This window comes from Lathyrus oleraceus, chromosome 4 (assembly GCF_024323335.1).
Source record: "Lathyrus oleraceus cultivar Zhongwan6 chromosome 4, CAAS_Psat_ZW6_1.0, whole genome shotgun sequence".
Lineage (NCBI taxonomy): Eukaryota > Viridiplantae > Streptophyta > Magnoliopsida > Fabales > Fabaceae > Lathyrus > Lathyrus oleraceus.
In genome coordinates, this window is record NC_066582.1 from 143331723 (window position 1) to 143340427 (window position 8705).

The following is an 8705-nucleotide window of genomic DNA, read 5'->3' on the forward strand; positions in this document are numbered from 1 at the left end:
AATTAAGAGAGCTATGGCCGAAGATCAAAACCAAAACCTCTTAAGGATTTCGCTCAACCATCAAATGAAGAACCTAGTTCTAGTATAGTAAACCCAACCATCCCAACTAATAATTTTGAACTTAAACCATCCCTGTTGCAACTAGTGCAACATAGACAATTCGTAGGTCTCGCTACTGAGAACTCAAACCAACATTTAAATATATTTCTTCAATTAGCAGACACTTTTAAGACCAATGGAGCTTCTCCTGAGGCAATACGTTTAAGATTATTCCCTTTTTCCCTCAGAGATAAAGCCCTATCATGGTTAGATTCCCTTCCACCCAATTCCATTACAACTTGGGATAACCTTAGAAGAGTTTTTCTTGCTAGATACTTTCCCCCGAGTAAGACCGCCGTTCTTCGAAACCATATAACTAGATTTACCCAAAACCAAAGAGAATCGTTGTTCGAAGCTTGGGAGAGATATAAAGAGTTGTTACGAGCATGCCCACATCATGGTTTAGAAAATTGGTTAATCATTCAAACCTTCTATAATGGACTTCATTACAACACTAAGATGACCATCGACGCTGCCGCAGGCGGTGCTCTGATGAACAAACCTTACCCTGAAGCTAGTGCCCTCATCGAAGATATGGCTCAAAACCATCAATCATGGGGAGTCGAACGAGCGACAATTGAGAAGAAGGAAGCCCAAGGAGGAGTGCATGAACTAAGCTCTATAGACATGATGCAAGCTAAAATGGACGCATTAGCCCTTAAGGTCGAGCATATGTGCATAAACCCGAATACTATAGCCGCAGTTTCGACGGATTGTGAGATATGTGGAACCAAAGGACACCAATCTGCAGAATGCAGTCTATTAAACGAAACCCACTCTGAGAAAGTGAACTACACCCAAGGGAACCCATTCTCGAATACCTATAACCCTGGATGGAGGAATCACCCAAACTTCTCCTATAAAAACAATAACCCAATCCAAAATAATGCACCTCCGAGACCTAGTTATCAAGCCCCTAGATCAAATCAACCTATGCAACTTGTACCACCAAAGCCGAGCCTTGAGAAAATTATGGAAAATTTTATCACCGCTCAAACCCAACAAAACAAGGAGTTCATGAACCAGAACATTCATGTTAACGAATTGATTACTCAGTTAGGAACCAAGGTTGACCAAATAGTTACTCATACTAAGATGCTTGAAACCCAGATCTCTCAGGTAGCTTTAAACCAAGCCCCTCATACTACACCTGAAGGAAAATTCCCTGGACAACCTCAACAAAATCGGAGAGGACAAGCCAATGCCATTACCCTACGAAGTGGGAACGCTTATGATGAGCCACCAAACCGAAGATTGAGTGAACCCGAAACTTCTAAGGAATATACCAAACCCATGGACGAAGTAAAGGAACCAGAGGAATCTGAAAACCAGGAAGGTCAAGAAAAAGGAGAAGAACCTAAAGATAAAACTTACGTACCACCCCCGCTATATAAACCACCTATACCATATCCGCAAAGACTCAAACAAACCCAGATCAATAAACAGTATCAAAAATTTATTAAAGTTATAGAAAAACTTCATGTAGAAATCCCTTTTCACATAAGCCATCACCTAAATACCTTCTTATGCAAAGTTTCTCAAAGACATCCTTACCAACAAACGTAGACTTGACGATCCAAAGCTTTTGGAATGTAATGCTATTTCCGAGGACAAATTAGCAAAGAAAGATAAAGATCCTGGAAATTTCTCCATTCCTTGCCTTTTGGGTAATCATGTCATCGAAAAAGCTTTTCTAGACCTAGGAGCTAGTGTGAGTTTAATGCCTTTAGCGGTTTGTGAGAGGTTAAACTTAGGAGAATTACAGCCCACTAAGATGTCACTTCAGTTAGCCGATAGATCTGTTAAGTATCCGATAGGCATTTTAGAAGATGTCCCTGTTAGGATAGGTCAGTTATTTATCCCTACTGATTTTGTTGTCATGGACATCAAAGAGGACAATGATATACCAATCCTTCTAGGTAGACCATTCTTATCGACTGCAGGAGCCATAATAGATGTCAAGAAAGGAAAGTTGACATTTGAGGTAGGTGACGAGAAAATAGAATTTATACTTTCAAAATTTCTTATGGCACCTGTGATGGGAGACGCGTGTTATGCCTTAGATATCATTGATGAATGTGTTAGAGAACTAGAACAAGAAGAAATTATAAAAACAATTAAGTTACCATCAACTCTCATAAGGGAAGATGATGACTCTAAGAAACCCTACATCGATGATAACCTTTACGAATGTTTATCCCTTACCCCATATCCTATGCCATGCCCTAAGAAACCAACCTTAGAACTTAAGGAACTGCCTAAGAACATGAGATATGAGTTCCTCGATGAAGAGGTGAACCGCCCAGTTATAGTCAGTGCTACCTTGAGCCAAGAGGAAACGAACCAACTTTTAGACGTTTTACGAAGATATCTCTCAGCCTTAGGATATAATATCTCTGACCTGAAAGGTATAAGCCCATCCGTATGCATGCATCGAATTTCGCTCGAAGAAGATTCAAAACCCTCCAGGGAACATCAGAGAAGAATAAACCCTATAATGAGTGATGTTGTTAAAAAGGAAGTTCTTAAGTTACTTGAGGCAAGTATAATCTATCAGATCTCAGATAGTAAGTGGGTGAGCCCTATGCATGTAGTACCTAAAAAGGGAGGCATCACAGTCGTGCAAAACGACAAAGGCGAACATGTGGCAAACGTTTAGAAGGAGGATGGAGGATGTGTATAGATTATAGAAAATTAAATAAAGCAACCAGGAAGGATCATTTCCCTTTACCATTTATAGACCAGATGTTGGAGCGTCTAGCCAGACACTCTTACTTCTGTTATCTAGATGGATACTCAGGATTCTTCCAAATACCTATCCACCCCGAAGGTCAAGAAAAAACTACCTTTACATGCCCTTATGGAACTTTTGCCTACAGACGAATGTCATTCGACCTCTGTAATTCCCCAGCTACTTTCCAACGCTGCATGATGTCAATCTTTGCAGATTACCTAGATGGTATCATGGAAGTGTTTATGGATGATTTCTCGGTTTGAGGATTTGATTTCCATAATTGTCTTGCTAACCTTGAGAAAATCCTGGAGAGATGCGTGGAGGTGAACCTCGTGCTAAGCTGGGAAAAGTGTCATTTCATGGTGACCGAAGGAATAGTTTTAGGACATATAGTTTCTGAAAAAGGTATAGAGGTAGATAGAGCTAAAATAGAAGTTATAGAAAACCTAAAACCACCAAAAACCATCAGAGAAGTCCGAAGCTTTCTTGGACACGCTGGATTCTACCGGCGTTTTATTAAGGACTTCTCCAAAATAACTAAACCTTTAACTGGACTTTTAATGAAAGATGTTGAATTCATTTTTGATGAAAAATGTAATGACGCATTTAATCTTTTAAAGCAAGCGGTAATCTCAGCACCTATTATGAAACCACCTGATTGGTCAGAACCTTTTGAGATAATGTGTGATGCTAGTGATTATGCAGTTGGAGCCGTTCTAGGACAAAGGAAAGATAAAAAATTACATGCCATTTATTATGCCAGTAGAACCCTAGATGCTGCCCAACTTAACTATGCAACAACTGAAAAAGAATTACTCGCTGTAGTTTTCGCTATAGACAAATTTAGATCTTATCTAGTAGGAGCAAAAATTATAGTTTACACCGATCATGCTGCCATTCGTCACCTATTAAGTAAAAAAGATGCCAAGCCCAGGTTACTCCGATGGATTCTATTACTACAAGAGTTTGATTTAGACATAAGAGATAAAAAAGGCACTGAAAATGTAGTAGTCGATCACCTTTCTAGGCTAGAACATCTAAAACCAGAACTAGTACCCATAAATGATGATTTCGCCTATGATAGACTGATAGCTAAAGTAGAAACCATTGAAGATGATAACCTAAGCCCTCATGAGCATCCCCAAAATTCCTTAGCAATAAGTAACGTACCCTGGTATGCAGACTTCGTTAATTACCTAGCTGCTGATATAGTACCCCCTGATCTTGACTACCACCGCAAGAAGAAATTCTTCCACGATGTGAGAAACTTCTATTGGGATGAACCACTCCTTTTCAAAAGGGGTAAAAATGGCATTTTTCGCCGTTGTGTTCCGGAAGAAGAGGTGTCACATCCGCGAAAATCAACCGGCGGGCAAAAACAAAACAAACAGAGCCGCCACTGTGCGTCATTTATCCCAAAAGAGGGAAAGGAAACGCTCGAAGTAAACCTGGAAAAGACATGGTCTCGCGACCAAAGAGAGATGGGATCGGGAGTCGGTTATGCGAAGGGAAGGTATTAGCACCCCTACGCATCCGTCGTACTCGACGGGATCCACGCTCAGAAAGATAGAAGAAAGGTTGCTAAACACTGCTCAAAAGAATGCACACACACTGGAAGGAAACACAGATGGAAGAAGAGGGGGAAACGGGCTCGCTAGGATATCGCATCCTATGCCTACGTATCTCATCTGGAATGAGAATCAGAGCTATCGTAGTTCGGCTCACGCACGCCAAACAAAACACAAACAGGAAACCGACTGCCAATCGCTGGACTTACGTCAGACTCCACACAAACAAGCAAACATGGAAACCGAATGCCAATCACTGGACTTACATCAGACTCCAAACCAACAAACACACACAAGAAACCAACTGCCAATCGCTGGACTTATGTCGGACTCCAAACACACACAAAAGGGGTTAACCGGACGCTGAGTCGTCAAAAAGCAACAAAAAAGTTGAACAAACAAGCTAACAGGGAGTCTGGTACTCGAGCCTGCTAGCTGTCAAGCAAACACACACAAAAAAGGAAAAGGGTGCCCGGAGAGATCTCGTACGATCTCCTGCCTACGTACCTCATCTGGTATGAGGATCAAGGCGACGTAGTTCCCCTTAACAGGGAAAAAACTTCTAACCTAACCAGAGACTGGGAAATGACAAACTAGAAGGGAGCCTGACTCGAGCCTAATAGTTATCATGTAAATCCCCCATGGTCCTAGGTTAAGGTTTCTATCTAACTTGCACGGGGAGCAAGCTATCCTAAACAGCACAATCAAACAACACAAGCACAATAAACAATCACACACACTATATGCAATCAATTGGGCTCATACAAGGTTAGGCTGCAAAAGTAAGCCAACTAGAATGGGGTGTGGTTAGCTCTTAACCCTAACATTGAGAGTTAGGGTGAAGCAGATGAAATGGGAAGTGAGGGTAAGACCTCACAGCTCTTATCCCTGGCTTGGGAGAGCTTCAGACAAATGAAAGTGTGGGAGTTCAGAAAGTTGGAACTCTTCTCCACATATGACTGACACAACAAAGATCTTGGGTTATTATCCACAATGCATCAACACAAGGTGTGTGAGCAAAGTGGATGACACACTGAATAGCAGGAGATGGATTACACATCTCTTTTATCTGCCAATTTCCTCATAAGAGGACTTTTCCTGCTTGGCACAAAGATAAACAAACACAAGCATTGCCTCTTAAGGAGGGCTTCAGACAGGTGCCTGCCCACATAACAGGACAGGTCTTCCAAACTACATGAAGTCAAGAGAGTTATATCTCAGTGGTTAAGCAACCAAGCAAAAGCAAGTTCAAAGTGAACTTAAATCAACTAAGGTACCTGAAAAAATCTAACCCAATCAGTATACAATTCAAACAGTCAAACAGACAACAGTCAATCACACAATCAGACAGATAAGCAAGCAACAATGTGCAAGGCACAAGCTATTAAGCCACTTGGTCTCAAAGCCTACAAAACAACTCAAGGTTAGCCAATATCTAGAGCAAACATCAATGCTCAAGTGAGGAAGCATCATCAACTATGGACTTGGATGTGTAAACCTGAAATCAAAGCTCAACTGTGAGTTACAAACCACTAGGTCAAGGCCTAGGGTCAAAGATGGAGAAAAAAATTCAAAACAGAACATGAAATTTAACATGAATCAACTTCATTCAGTCAAGAACACAATCCAAAAGGTCCCATATCAATATCATTAACCAAAAGCATTTCATGAACCAAACATGGCAAGGTATGCAAATTGTAACCACATTGTGACATCAGAAGAAACAAATGCACATTAAATCAAAAATGATTCAAATAATCTTGGAAAAATTCATGAGTAAACAGGACATACAACATGATCACCACACCAAAAATTAGAGGCATTGGACATCATTAGGCATGGCAATCACATAGCATAAGTCAAGACAAGCACAACAAGCACATGTGTGACACCAATTGTCACACCAAGTTAGCATAGGCATAAAATAGAAATGGTTCATGGTAAAAACCTCCAACCAAAGCCAAAACACCATTCAACATGTCTAGAAATAGTGTGCAAAATTTCAGAAGCATTGGATAATCCACAAGCATTTCACAATCAAATGAAGTTCAAGGCAATCCAAAAGCTCACATGTGACCATCCAGAATGAAAAATCTCAATTAAATCAGGAATGATCCCAAAATTTCCAACAAAAATCATGAGCGATCAAAACATTCATATCAAGCATCATACAAAAAATCAGAACAATTGGATATCATTTAGCATGGTAAACACACCAATTAAGTTGAACATCTCAAGGTGTGACACACATTGTCACACCTAACTTAGCATGATCATAAAACAACAATGGTAAATGATAAAAATACCAAATCAACACCAAAACGTCCAGCAATGAGTCTAGTTATAGCATGCAAAATTCCATGAGCATTGGACAAGAATCAAACATTTCACAAATGATATAGCAAGGCAATGCCAAGAATGCATACATGTTCAAGTCTCCTAGCACCAAAAAATATTCAACCATGCACAATTTGTGGAAAAATGATCAAAAAATAATAGACAAAAAATGCAACACAATGCAAAAAACCTGGCAATTTTTGGATGATTATTTAATTTGTTATGAATTTTTGAAGATGAAGAAAAAATAAAAAAATGCATATGAAGCATGGTATGAAAATATGGAGGGAAAAGAAAATCAGCATAACATTTGAACTAAAATGCCACAGGTCGGAATCGAAGCAAGGCAATATTCAAACTCAAATGCGCGCTGTCATATGGTGAACTGACTTTTTGTGTTTTTTAATCGCAATGTCGCGGTTAGCAAGAGTCGCCACCGACTTTTCTTTTATCCAATAAGGAAAGGTGGAAAAGAACAGGAAAGACCTTAATTTAGATTCTTAGGTTCGGGAGGTACATTATACAAAGCGAAGGTGTTAGCACCCTTTGTATCCATGATTATCCATGGGCTCTTAATTGCTCAATCATTTATGTTTTTCTAGTTTGAAAAAGTGGTTGAGAAATGTGTAGGAAATGTTTTGAAAAGGAGAATTTAACTTTGTAATGATTCTTGAATGAATGTATACAAAGTGGTTATCTCCTTTAGTTTTGAAAATATAACTCGGCAATGATTCTAGTGCGAATGTATGCCAAGTGGTGATTTTCTAATGGAGGTTTTGAAAGGTGTAAGGTGTGAAAAGTAGTTTTAAATTGTGAATAAGCAATTAAGAGTTATACCTACCCGAGGTCTTTCCGGGCATTTCCTATCCTTATGAGGGTAAAACTGTCCTTACTATTGAGAAGTAAGCAGTTTTATTCTTTGGATGTAGAAGGGTCATCGAAGGGTCATCGATTGGTCATCGATTGGTCATTGAAGGCAATAGTTGTGAGGATACCTTAGCATTCGAAGGGACGATCATCATTTAACCGTAGGCTACACCGAAGGGTCATCGAGGGACAAAGGCAACATTCGAGGGACTATGATGATTTAACCGAAGAGTCTTTGCTAAGTGCATCCCCATATTCGCGGGACATGACCATTATACCGTAATACCGTAGGGTAACAAAGAGAGGTTCAAGATCGCATATTAAAAGGCAAAGTTTTACAATTAATTAGATAGCCGTAGTCGATTAAGTAATTAGGTCCATATTAAAATCAATACATTAAGATCAATTAAGCCATTAGGGTGGATCTTCACCATGAAATTAATACATTAAAATCAATTGAGTAATTCGGGTGAATCTCCATAAGGGTATCCCACACATAAAGTGGAATACCTAGCCGGCCATTTCCTCGGGAATATGTAAACCTTTACACAATTCAGCACACGGGTTAGAGCATCAAAGTAAAGTATAATTGAAAATTGCACTACAACACAACAGTCATAATCTCAGGCCAAATGATGCAGAATTATAATAAGTCTTGGTTAGATAGACATAAGGCAGAATAGAAAAGAAACAAAGCAGCCACTGTCCCGTTCGCCTCTGCTTCGCCTAGCGAAGGCTCAGCGAATGCTCGCTACAGGCTCGCTTAGCGATGTGCTAGCGAGCGGCCACGGGTTTGGAGTTTGACAGCAGCATGACCTCCGAAAACCTGAACTTTTATGGCATTTGATTACAGGAATAGCATGGACAAACATTCATGATATTCAAGCATATTTAAATTCGCATGTGAAATCAAATTACATATTCGAAACTTCAATCATGATGCTTTATGTATATAGAGATTACCGATTAAAAGCATAAAACAATAGTGATGCGCAAACCTGTTTGCAACTAAGCTGCTATGTTGGAGAGACTGATCACTTTTGGTATCGGATGGAGTTGGGCGGCGGTAGCTTCGGAGCTTCGGAGCGGAGGAGCGGCCT

At 39.9% G+C, this 8705-nt stretch overlaps 1 non-coding gene across 1 annotated transcript; it reads right to left on the reverse strand.

Annotated features, from left to right (window-relative positions):
• Positions 1 to 396: 396 nt before the first annotated feature.
• On the reverse strand, positions 397 to 503 carry LOC127076914 (small nucleolar RNA R71). The gene has a single exon (XR_007786928.1). It is a non-coding gene; the product is annotated as a small nucleolar RNA R71 (small nucleolar RNA).
• Positions 504 to 8705: the final 8202 nt, after the last annotated feature.